Source organism: Natator depressus, chromosome 2 (genome assembly GCF_965152275.1).
Source record: "Natator depressus isolate rNatDep1 chromosome 2, rNatDep2.hap1, whole genome shotgun sequence".
Classification (NCBI taxonomy): Eukaryota; Metazoa; Chordata; order Testudines; family Cheloniidae; genus Natator; species Natator depressus.
Window position 1 is genome coordinate 68,194,840 of NC_134235.1, and position 13,767 is coordinate 68,208,606.

At 40.9% G+C, this 13,767-nt stretch overlaps 1 protein-coding gene across 2 annotated transcripts in view; it reads left to right on the plus strand.

Annotated features, from left to right (window-relative positions):
* OPRK1 (opioid receptor kappa 1) overlaps positions 1 to 13,767 on the plus strand; it is a 45,336-nt gene that overhangs the window by 12,583 nt on the left and 18,986 nt on the right. The window lies entirely within an intron of this gene.

Sequence of the window (13,767 nt, forward strand, 5' to 3'; positions counted from 1 at the left end):
AGAGCCCTTTAAGTCGAAAAAAAGGGCTTCGTCATGTGGATGGGTGCTGGTTTAAATTGAGATAACGCTGCTAAATTTGACCTAAACTCATAGTGTAGACCAGGCCTTACACTACCCCCAACTATCTAGTCCCCTCCAAGCTCTGCAGTGTCAATTTGTGCAAAAGCTCCTTTTAACTCCTTATCCTTTTCCTTCAAATCACTGACTTATTTTTCAAAGTGACACATTTCTCAGCTGATTATTTTCAGTGTCTCTGAACTTATCTTTTATGTTTTTTTGCACTTATCCTTTAACTAACTTAATACACTTTGCCTGAAAAGCTGTACTCACTAAATACAGTCTTTGAAGGATGGCTACTTTTTACTTTGGATTTATGCAGAAAGGTAATTGACACTGTTTTCTCTCTGTCCTCTCTGGAATCTTTTCCATTTAGTCTATTTCTTTCTCTACAACTCTGGTTTCTTCTTTGTGCTTTTTTACGTTCACCCTTCTGGGTAGCACATTTCATTTGTAAAGTTTTAGCCACCAGAAATCATCTTTGTAAAATTGCTGCTGCATCGATCTGGACTCAGGATTCAAAACAAAACAAAAGAAAACAAACAAAAAACCTAGATACTATTTTTCCATGGCTGCCAATGGGTCCTATTTTTTAAAAAAATTTCAGTGGCGCTGGAGACCTTTGCTATGCTCTGCAAATAATTTATTTATTTATGGCATTCAACGGAGCTCTGCTGTGTTCTGCTAAGCATTCTTTTTTTTTTTTTTTTAAATCTAATACCACTCTCTGGATTTCCTTTTTCACCTGAATACTTCTCTAGGGTTTGCCTTTAGATTTAACCCACTTCTTCAGCGTGGTGCTAAAGAAGTGTGGTGCCTCATATTGAAACCTTTAAACCCTTTCAATGCATTTCCCTTAATGCTAGGTTGCAACCCTCACACTAAGGGATGTATACATTACCTGCTCCAGATGAGAGGATCTGAGTTGCTGTACCACTGTGTTGGAGTTCCCCCGAGACCTCTTGCATTCAGTTGTCCAAGAACTCCATTTTACTCCAGTCTCTTCACTTAGATTCCTTTATTTAGCATACAGCAAAGCTAAACTGATTTACTTAGACTCAAGCATCGGGGGAGGGGGTATAGGGCATACCACACATTCATAGTTAAACAGAAAATCTCTTCCTTTATATACATTTACACATATTACATTGCATTTACTATATATTGCATTACACATTTTGGGATTGGCTTGGTTATTTTGGAGAAACCAATCCCTTTACAGCATGCTCTGTTCACACACTGTCCACACACAATTTACTTTTTACCTCATCTTCTGTTCCAGGCCTTTTTTGTCCCTTGTTATCTTGTCCATTGTGAATGATTCCATGGGTGTTCCCCCTTATCTTAGGTAGTACAGACATTGTTTCCAATCTACTGATCCATTAACCTTCCTGATACTGTCTCCCAAGAAATGAGGCGTCACGTATGTCCAATTACTCATGTCAGGCCAGGCCTACATAAATCACTTGAGCAATGTCTATATTACATTTCTACAGCAAGCCATTTTTGAGATATAACAACATCAAAGACCTTAGAATATGCTTAGAAAAGGGAAAAACACATTTTTAAAATTTCATATGAAAACAGGCCTTGTCCCCTTACACCAAAACTTTTCCTGCCCCCTGCAAATTCGACTCTGACTAGGGACTTCACAGGAAAAATTTCAGGCAAAATGGTGCTTTCTTGAGACAGCTAGAGGGGATGAAAAGGCGTATTTGTAACAGAAACTGAGTTACAACTTTAATTATGGAATTGCTATCACAATGTTGTACACAGCCACCATGGGAGCTATGTGTCTATTGTTTCACTCATTTTGGATTCACCTCTTCAGTGTGCTCTGTCTTGACTGCCCCAGAAGGTCACCTACTCGGAAGAACTGCTGACGTCAAACTCCAAGACAGCCAATCCTGTATTTCTTTGAAAATATTTTGCAAGCCTCCAGTGGTCTGAATAATTCTCTAGGATTAAAAACAGTTTTAACAATAGGCAGTGTCACAGCTATGTGCGTTCATTCCTAAGGGAAAAGAGGAGCTTGTATGCCTCTGGTTTGTCTAATGTCTTAGAAAAAAAAAATAAGCGTCACTGAATTTAATGGCATCCTGTGTAACAGGAATACTCTGTTAAAATATGTCATAATGTAGTCAACTCTTTCTCAGATTACTTTTATGTGCTACTGCTGTAAAAATGTTCTTTGTCCCCTGTCAGTCTCTTAGTACTTTTTTGTACTTTCATTAACTTGCGTTCCCCCCAAAAATGTTTCTCCATGCCTGCTGGGGGGGGGGTATGGGCATGCCCCACACTTTGGGGACCACTTTCCTAGGAGGTGGTGCTATTAATCCCGTTTTACAGATGGGGAATTGGGGCCCAGAGAAGTTAAATTACTTGCCCAAGGACACACACAATGTCCATGGTGGAGCAGGGGCTTGAGCCAAGTCTCCCACATCCTAATGTAATGATTTAATCACTGGCTCCTTGGTGGAGCTGGGTTGCACTTGGACTTCCAGTTTGGAAATGTTTCCATTAAAAAAATAAAAAATTATCAGTTGTAGGCCAACTGAAACATTCCATTTTGATGAAATTTTAGTGTTTTCTTCCAAGTTTGTCTTTTAAAATTGTTTTATTTTATTATAATTTATGACAGAATATAAAATTTGAAACAAATAATTTTGAAATGCAAAATCAAGATGTTCCATTCCAACAAGGTCGACCTTATTGAAATGCTAAGTTTCAACTTTTTCTATATGAAATTTTGTTGAAATTGACATGTTGCCATGGAAAGTTTAGATATTCTGTGAAATGACACTTTCTGATAGAAATTTTTTCTGCTGGAAAACTTTTGACCAGCTCTACTCCTTGGCAAGTTACTTAAACCCTCTGTGTCACAGTTTCCCCATCTATAAAATGGGGATAATTCTTATTTATTTACCTAATTGTGGTGTGCAGCCCATCGCCTTATTGTCTCAAACAAAGCTAACCTCCATTTACTAGCACTCTAATTTGTTGAGTTGGAGAGGTGCCTCCCAACAAACACATGCATCAGGTGTCAGCCTACTGGCATACAGGAGTGTACCAACTGAATTAGCTTTGAGAGAAGAAACTTGGGCAAGGAAAGGGTTTGATTCTTAGGCTATATACGTTGAATGAAGATGGGGAAGGGGGGTCTTTTACAAAAGTGATTTCTGCACAAAGAAAATGATTTAAAAAGGAAAGGAGGGCGAGAGCAAAAAGAGTCACAATGGATCTTTACGGCCTGGCTGGGAAGCCTTGCTTACTGCTCTAACCATCAAGTTTGGAATATTTTTCCTGGAGTCACAGATTCAAATCTAGTCAGGTTCAGCCTTTCATTCTCTGGGAAGAATGAAGGGAAGGTAAAATGAGTTCCATATAGTTTACTATTTGGACTCTTCAGACAGGTCAACGTGCCGCCACCCCCCCCCCCCCGATGATGCCCATGTTTCCAATACTTAAACATACCCCTTTCCCAGCACTCCACCCCAAAAGTATGAAGCTTCTGGTTTATGGTTTAACTCTCTCAGGGGCATGCACCAGTGTGAAGCAGTCAACAATCGCCCCCCCCCCCGACACACACACGCACAGACACACACACACTTTGACAGCCTAACATCTTTATGCTTTTTATATTTAATCATGAATAGCACAGGAGAGTACAGAACACACAAAACAATAAACCATCCTAAATGCAATGTCCTTCACTAGCTCACCCTTCCCTTGGGAGTCCTTGGGGAAATCGCCTGTGTTCTGTCAGTTAGGCAAGCAGGCAGGGTCCTCTGCCCCTTGCCCACCCACCTTGCAGCAGCCTCCCTTATCTTAATTTGGTGCAAAATGGCTCTCCCCCAGTTCTCCTCTGAGTCTCTTTATATACTCCTCCTGAGGTCACCTGCTTCTTCAGTTCTGCCATTTGGTACTTTTTTCATTACTCCTAACTCTCTACCTATCCCTCAGAGCAGAGGAGAAGGTGTCTTGTCCTATGTACAGCAAACCTATGGTCCGAAGGTGCTCTACTTTGTCCAGTGCTGATTGCTCACTGTTGTCTCTGGCCTGGCAGAGACCTGACACAAACCTTGCAGTACGATGGATCCACATACATGACAGGCTGTCCTTTACACAGTAATTTCATCACACAATTCATATAATCATTTCCAATTCAGAAGTGGTGCAGACAGAATCCCCAATTTGTCACAGCACACACTGCGGGATTCTCAAAACCTAGCCTAGATTCTCAAAACCTACAACTAGACTGGTAGATAGGCGCATAAATATCTATATGTAGTTTTGGTTGGGAATTTTCAAAGGTCCTTTTAAGTGCCTATTCTGAAAAATCTGACTACATAGTTAAGTGCACAGACAATGGGAGCTTCAGGTGCTCAGCACCTCTGAAAAGCGGACCCTAGTTATCGCACGTTGGACACAAGAGCTGGCATTGAAAATTGTGACTTAAGTTACCAATCACATAGTTAAGTGCACAGACATTGAAGGCTAGTTTGGTCAGAAGCTGAGTGTACAGGAACGAGTGCCTGACAAGTTAATGATGGGGTAGTTTGGTGGCGCACTGTTTCACTGCATAACTTACAGCTTTGTTTCCTGCTACATGGATGCACTACAAAATGTATTATGCCTTCCTCTGTGTCACATGGTTTGTTGCATGTGCAGGAAAATGTCCAGAGTTTACTTTTCTTAATTCTTATATGTTTAATCAGAAATGCTTAATGTCTTCAAAGTATTTTGTCCCAAATCTTGTGGAAGAGCTGTAGAAGACACCCCGAATCTGCTCTTGGATCAAGCACTCTTGGACAATGGTGAGCACCTTATCTATTATTACATTCCTGATCTTTGCTAAATGATTTGTATTGACAGTGGGAAAGGGGGGCATTGCATACTGTTTGCTAGGCAGGTCATACAGTGAATCACATTATGTTACCTTGCAGGTTGAGAGAGACAACAAAAATCTTCATTTCCCCTGAAGTCATCAGTGCATTCCTCATCATAACAGTGATGTTCTTCAATAACATTTATGGAAGATCTGCAAAATATTCACTGGAACTATTCAAAAGAATATGTCCTGGTGTTATCACCACTTGGAGAGGGATAGTGTCATATGGTGGGAGCAGACAATACCAGGAACTGGCAAGGAATGTGAGCACTCGTCTGGAGGATTTGCTCCTGAAAATAGTTGCTCCTTTAATACCAGAAGTTTGGAGACATTTCAAAATCAGGATCAATGATCTGCCACTCAGTAGCTGATTCACTTTCCCCCTTCTTCCTTCCTCTTTCATCTATCCCCCCTTGTCTTCAGCTGTCACGGAAAACTCCAGATTCCATGTAAGCAGCTGATTGTGACTGTTCTACACAGCTGTTTCCATGGGTCTTGCCCGTGGACAGATACCTCATAAAGTCCAACTTTTCTTTCTTAAACGAATTGTTTGTGAGGAGCCATTCCTGGATGGAATACCCTTTCTTTATGGACTGGAATGATGTGGTAATAATAGTCAAAGGGATAATAGAATCATGCTGGGAAGAGTCACCAAGCTCTTTTGGAGAAAGTTTTCCTCCAAATCTTGTTGAGTATTGGAGGAAACCTGTCTCATCAAGTATATGCAAGATTATGTACAGTCCCAGCAACAAACTGGTTAAACAAGGCCAAATATTTACCAGTTCATCTACTTAGTCTTTTGGCTCCTTTTCTGTTATAGCCCCATCTTGACTGTGCCAAGAAATTTCTGGCTCAGGCCAAACCCAGTGAGGCTGTATTTCTTGGCTGATAATTGCATTCCACACAGTATCATGTGTGAGAGAGAGGCAGATTATGAAACTGTTTTATCTGAAAGGATTTTACCATATGCTCTGAAGGGAGTAAGAATGAGGAGGGAGTTGCAATGTAGAGTTGCAGTCTCAAATAGAGGAAGGGGGTCCGAGGAGGTCTGTACTAATCAGGAATGGAAATGGGAACATTATATTCTAAACACAGAAGTCAGTTCCTGGCCCCGCTAAGTCGTCTTTGTGCTGTTCTGGCATGAAAGAGTGCTGGGGAGGAAAGGGGAGATGGCCAGAACATCATGAGTTCGGGGAAACATGTAAGGCCATGGGAAGGCATTATAAGTCTCCATAAATTAGAGCAGTCCCAGGGTTGCTCAAGTTTGTGTGGGGCCAAATTGTCCTCTAGCATCCTCAAGGATGGGGAGGATGTGATGGTCCTGTACATCCACCATTGCCCTTCTCACCTCTATGCCAAGGAGAGCTTAGCCAAGCCCCAGACAGTTTAAATGCACTCACTGAACTACGCTTTCAAACCCTACTTGATTCTTCAGAAAGCCTTAGCCATAATGACTGCTAAGGGCATTTCAGTGAGGCAGGGCATCCACCAGTGCTGGTTCATGGTGTGTGACAGAGAGTGTGTGTGGGGGTAGGGGGAGGGAATGTTCAGTTCTGACCTAGTACAACATTTTATGTTATAACTAGCTATTCAAATACGCCCATTCAATTTCCTCACCCAAGGCAGGATTTTTTTAAATCTCTCAGTTGATGCTCACTGAATATGAGAATCAGCTGCTGTTGAGATGTCAGGACCTTCTTCTAGAGGTATTCCCAGAATAACTGGCTTGTCAAACACTGTCCAGAAGAGGAAGGCTAATTAGTCTCCAGAGAAGATCTGAATTTTGACCCAAATGATCCAGAAGTGCTATGTCTGCCACATCAGACCTGACCCTGAAGTGTCCCATAAGGAAAGTTTGTGCTTGATGCAGTGAATGCTAAGGGAGATGACTGGAGAGGTATGGAGAATATTAAGAAGTGGGTGGCATGCAACAATGAGGTGAGGAAGATAGAGGCATGCATAGAGGCTAGAGGTTGATCCCACATGATCTCTCCCAAGTGGAGACACTAGAGCTGTAGCCCACCCAGACCATCAACAGCCTATGGGGACTTGAGACCACCCTAATGAACCAGATCTTCACAGATAAATACACTTGGGAAGTGTATGTCATACAGTGTGACTTTTATTTCTCACAACTTCTGAGCTGTATAGCGTCTTACCCTTACTACTTGGAATGTTCCCTGATACCCCAGTGAGCATTAACGGAATGCTTGTTTAAGATGCAACTCCCATGTGTCCTAATTTTCAGCTACACAGTTATCAGATAGAGCGTACCTAACGTCAGCTACCAGTGCTCTCTTCTATCTCCACAGTAAGGCAGAGGCCATGTGCCTTGTTCTGAGAACAGGCTGAAGGTGTTTCCCCATGAGTTGTATTCATGCAGCGTACTCGCAGAGCCTCTGTTTGTGTGTATTGAATTTCCACCCCACTTTTACTTTCCCACAGAAACAGCCTGACAAACGCAGTTCCCTTAAAAAGATTTGGCTGCCACTAGCCAGGATCTTCAGAGGTAACCATTCCCTAGCCCTTCAGATGCCACAGCCCTTGCAAAGGAAGAAAGGGGGAAATGGCACTCTGACAACCTTCCACTGGAGTCATTATTGCTTCTCCCCATGAGCAATGAGACCTGTGCCCTCCACCAGGTGACACCTGGCCCACAGCATCCATCGGCACAGACAACTCCATTCAAGTGAAGGATAGAGTCCCTCCTTGTTGGACCAACAACTGACGTGTATGACACACCTGGTTCTTCAGGAACTGCCAGGCAGAACCTGGAATCTTTTGTCCCAGAGCCACTGACACATACCGAGGGAGGTTATGGTGTCCTGCAAGAAAACCTCACTGCAGGAAAGAGGAACGTTGAGGCTGAAAAATGCTACATTGACAGAGGAGCAGCATTCACTAGGAAAGTAATGTAACTTCTAAAGTAACTTCTAACGTAAGGCAAAATAGGGGCTCTTGGAAACAGCCACACTAGTCAGGAATCCTGTATATAGGGAGCTGGGCAACCCACTCTGATGCTCTGCACTCACATGGGACCCATGCAGAGCATCAGAGTGGGTTGTCCAGCTTCCTATATACAGAGTTCCTCACTAGTGTGGCTGTTTCCAAGAGCCCCTATTTTGCCTTACATTAGAAGTTCTCATCCTGTCTAAGCTAGAAGACTGTGATGACTGCAAGGCTAGTGAAATGACAGCATCTCAAGATCTCAGCAAGAGAAAGTTCAGCTATTGCAAGAGAAAGAGATTTGCAACCAGATGGTTTAAAAATTGTAATTTTTTTCTGTTTTTATTAAACCTATTTAACTTAAATTTAAGTTTTAAATTTAACTTTAAAAATTAAAAACTAAGTTTCTGGATAGAGGAAGGAAGTATTTAAGGAAGTATTTCTTAAAATCTAATATCTTTCTCCTTTCAAGCATGAGAACTCACAATATCCTTGAGTCTGGTTGCTTTCTCAGCAAAACCATGGGACACCAAACTTGACATTACTGCCATTTGTAAGGTAAAACAGAAGCTTTCTTCTTAATTAAAAACAAACAACTCCTTTGAATCTTCTTTATCCAAAGAGGAAAAAAAAAGATGGATTCATAATGCAGTGTGGCTTTGTCCTCAGTGAGTGACTAGACCATGTTTGGAGTTTATGAGTCTTGTCCTGCCCTTGAATTTTCAAATCCAGTACTTTATCTCAAGCATAGAAACTCAAACTTTTTGACCTGAGTTCAGGCCCCATAGATGTCTCATTCAGGGGTGTAGTTATAAATGGAGGCCCATGTGAGGATTTTAACTCTTGTTGACCTTTGAAAGTTGGGATGAATTTCTACAATCAGGTATATGCATAATTCATACCAGCATGAATGAATGGCTCTTTATCCTCCTCTAGGGCTAAACCATGTATATGGGTTAAAGCTATTATTCCATTTGAGCTATTAGACCTAGTCCTTTAGCTGTAGCAGCTGAGATTCATGCTTTTTGATCCAGAGTTCCCAGGTTGACTCCCTGCAGATAACCCAGCCAGCACTGATATTGCAAGGGAACTGACCTATTTAAAAAAATCCTTTGCAATTCATGTTTAATATTTTAATATCAATTTTTGTACAAATTTTTAACTCGTTACAATAATATTTATAATAAACAAGTAAACATTATGGCGAAGATATTAAAAATTAGCATCTCAGGTTTTGCTCCTAAGTCCATATTAAGGCAGCTAAATAGATGGCCTGATTTTTCAGAAGTGCTGTATCAGTGGGAGCTGTTGGGCACTCACCACTCTTGAAAATCAAGCCACTTATTGTGTTAAAGCTAATTCAGTGACAGACAATTCTTGAATCTGTATGATAATGATAATAATAATGATTACTATGAAAGTGTGAATTTGTTTTCTGGGGTCCCCGCTAATATAAATTCAAGACTGCCATGAATTCAGAATGTAGTGATAACACATGGCCGAAAATGTGAGTGTGGAGGTTGCAACATACAGACTTTTACACTCTATGCTGGCTCTGTGTTAAGTTTCATATTGATGCAAACTTTTAAAATGCCTTTTAAGATGATAAAAACATTAGATTCATTCTACTTCATATGTCCCCAGTCTTTCACTATGTTCTGATTCAGTTGGTTTTGAGTTTACCCTAAATATAACCTTGATATCTGGGGCCTTTCCCAGTTATGCCCTTTGTCTTTGCAACACTTGCTGCTGCTATCCATGGGAATTTCACACAAGGGAGCCTAGCATGATAGCATCCATCTGTAGCTTAAAGAAATGTTTGACATTTGTTTTTGTATGTTTTAATTCAGTGCGACAGCTGTCCTCCTATACCACTTCTTCGCTATGCCTCATTCTATTTAATGCATTTGTACTTTACATATTAACCACTATCGTAGAATGTTGTCGAGGTATATTTGTCATTCTTGCAAAACAAATTGATCTCATACTGAAGTGGAACATTTCAGCATGAAAATGTTATTTTATCAAAGTTATGTCTGGATGAATAATGATTTGGAACCACCTTTTTAGCTTTAACTAAAATAATTAATGCAAGACTATAATTTCTAAATCCCCATTCTCTTTGTCGCTGCTTGCAATAGTGTTGTCAAAGAATCCTTACATATTGATCCTTTTCTGGAATGTGTACCAATTTGTTAATAAAACTGTGCCTACCAAACCTCAAGTTTCCCTGTAGGTTTACGTTAGCTGTGATTCCTCCCTCACCCTTACTCACTGTCTTGAACAGATGTGTAAGTGTTGATGTGTCCTGTTAAATAGTTGCTACATCCTATTCCAGAAGTAGTGTATTGCAGTGATGGGTGAAATAAGAAGTGAGGTAAGTTTTTCAAAAGTGCCTAAGTGACTTAGGAGCCAAAGTTCATTTGAAGTCATTGGAAGTCAGTAGGCCTTAGGCTTCCAAGTGCTGAAGTTGCTTAGATGCTTTTGAGAATTTTACCCATAATTTGTAAGCAGACAAATGGCATTTCCGCTCTGCTCCTTACAAAGTGGACACACTTTAAGATCATGTTTCTTCCTGGGGTTTGGTAACTTAAACAATAATATCCAAACATAAATTTAAGCCGAAGTTTTTCCTGTGGGATATCTCTATTCCTCCCAGGTATGTTAGTACCAGAGAGGCTCCAGCCACCTCTTTTATATGCTAGCTGGAGATAACAAGATCTACCTACAAACATAAGACAGCAGAAATTATTCTGCATCTTCATACAACCTTCTAGCACCTGAGCTTAGGTTGACTAATGTAGGATCACTTTCACTTTTATGTAGGATCGTCAAAACTGCCACTCTGTTACATTTCCCATTATATAATGGGCTATATTTGACCCTCTTTCTGTGCACAGAACTTCCACTGAAGTTAATGGGGGAAGGGGGCCAGGGTTGTACAAAGACTGAGGTAAAATATGATCCATAGTTTATAAATATTTCGTAAAGCTCTTTGAGAACTTTAGATTAAAGACCATAAATGTGAGTCATCTTATATGTGCTACATTAAATCCAACTCTGCTCTTAGTCCCGTACTTGACATTTAAAAACAGATACTGATATTTTCCTCATAGCTGAAGTTAAATTATTAGATCAATAATTTTAATTTTCTGCAGCATCCCTGAACTTTTTTATTAGGAAAATTTGAGGTTTTAAGTCAATACTTTCACCCTGTACAAGTGCAGGCCTGTGCAAAGCCAGGTACTTAGAAAACTAGGCTTCCCATATACCACTGAATTCCATTGTCTGAGGTCATAAAACATCAGGGGAGAGAGAGGACAGCTAGTCAACCAGATATCTGTTCACTCTTTTGTCATGTGTTGGAGAGTACAAGTAATACGTGATTTTTGAAAATGGGGTCATCACATTATGGCATCTTTCTCATTGCTTCTACAGTGCATTTACTAATTGTCTGTCAAAATGTCTTCCCAAGAAGCTGTCTGACTCCAAGTCAGACTCCATAGCTGCTAATAGAAGCATTTCTGAATCTAACCAGCAGGCAGCCTCAGCAATGAAAATAAACCTAACTCCATTCCACGTTTTTTGCTGGTAACTGATCATGTGACATCAATAATGATAAAGCAAAAAGGGATAAGGTGCTAGGCCAGATTGTGTGTGTGGAGGAAATCCAGCCCTGACTGGTGCTTTCTCTCTCTCCCTGTACATCTTTCTCCTGCTCCTGGTGTTGGGAGAACTCTAGGGGGTGGAGGAGAATGGGCCACTGGGGCCATGGGGTGGGTTAAGGGGCTTATGTGGGGGCGCTTGGGTTGGCTGTCTGTTCCCCCCACCCCCAGCTCTCTGCGCCAACGGCTCTCAGGTATTCTCACTGCAGCGTGGGCTGCTTTGGTGGAGACATGAGCCTGACTTTTGAATGTTCAGGGACTTTGGCAGGCTGCCAAACTTTTTTTTTGTGGGTGCAAGTGAGAGAATGAAAATGGCAATTTTAACACTTTCTATCTCAGCCAAATCTGAATGGAATTTCATGGGATAAAGAAAAGGCACTTTTGTAGCTCAAGGGGATTCCCTCTGCTGAGTATCAAAGGCTTCTTGTCAACAATGATGACAAATTAAAAGTCACACGGATTCCCTATAATGTAAAGTGTTAGGCAACTACTACCAGCTCCCTATATTGGTAAAGTATAGGTTATTGCTAGGCTACAATGAAGCCAAGTGCCCTCTCACCCAAGGTCACTAGTGTTTCTGCGTCGTTGTTCCCTCCTCTTGCAGGTTCAGGAGACTACCAGAAAAGACAATTTTTCCTTCTAATCTATGAGGGTCTTTGGACAGCAATAAACAGTCTGATCCCCCATTGGGCAGGGGATCTGTGAAAGACACCTGTTACTGCAACCTGATTGGACACTGATCCCAGGGCCATAATGCCCATAAGCCTTAGCTTAAGGGAGCACTTGTGGAGAGGTAATTGTGTGGGAGGGCTCATGAAAGTCTTCTCATTACTAGACTTTGTGTATTTATTTTTATATTAAAAATTAAGATTTCAAGAGTAAGTGGCTGTGTTACAAAGTGTGGTGCTCACAAATTCTAGGTTTTCAGGTACAAGTCAATTAATTAGACACCCAAACAGGTAGTTAGAAACAATAATGCCTGTTTGCACACACATTTGAGATCTGTGGGTAGAACAAAGTTGAACAAGGAAAAGTTGTTGGGAATCTTATAATACTTTCAGATCTAGAGAGGGAAAAGTACTCTCGAAAAGAAAAGTAGTAGAGTCAAAAGCAGATCCAGGTTTCCTGAGACCCAGTCTCTTGTACAATCAGCAAGACCACAACTGCCCTAGAATAATAGTGCCAGACTAGTGACTCCATGGCTGCTAATAGAAGCATTTCTGAATCTAACCAGCAGGCAGCCTCAGCAATGAAAATGAACCTAACTTCATTCCATGTTTTTTGCTGGTAACTGATCATATGACATCAATAATGATAAAGCATTATCAGCATATTCATATCGACAATGATGAGCAACAATCAATATTCTGTTGTGTGCCACCTCAGAAACTTTAAGGGCCCACAGTTGAAAATGTGGCCCCCATAGTTTTGTATGCTATTGCCAGCCACATTTCTTAATTGGTGTTACACAAACCAATAAAATCAGTTTTGCTTGAATGTATATAGAGAAAATAGTGTAAGGGTTAATGTAATTTTTATGGATTCTAGTAGCCTATTTAACCAGGTATCTTGTTCTACACTCTACAGGCCACTCAGCTGGTGTAAATTGGCATAGCTCCAGTGAAATCAATTGAGAGATGCTAATTTACACCAGCTGAGGATTTGGCCCTGCAAGAGTAATGATTAATGATTTATTCATGCCATAGCATGATGAGTTGAGGATACCCATTACTTCTGTAAAAAAAAACAACCCAACAACAGGCAGTAAGGGTACATCTACACTGCAATAAAAAGGCCATGGCACCAAATCTCAGAGCCCAGGTCAATTGACTCAGGCTGTGGGGCTAAAAATTTTAGTGTAGCTATTTGGGCTCAAGCTGGAGCCTAGATTCTGAGACCCGACTCCCTCATGGGGCTTCAGAGCTTGGGCTCCAGCCAGACCTGGAACATCTACACTGCAATTTTTAGTCCCACACTTTGAGCCCCACCAGTCCAAGTCAGCTGACCTGGGCCAACCACATCCATGCAATGGATCTTTTATTGTAGTGTAGATGTATTCTCAGATGCTTGTAAGGAAAGGAACTGCTAGAATTTTCTATCACTTGCAAATGAAGCAAATTATATTCTGATTTATTTGTAGTTGGATTTTAGAGGATGAAACTAAATCTAGTATTTTTATAATGGCTTGACTAATTTACATGATCCCAT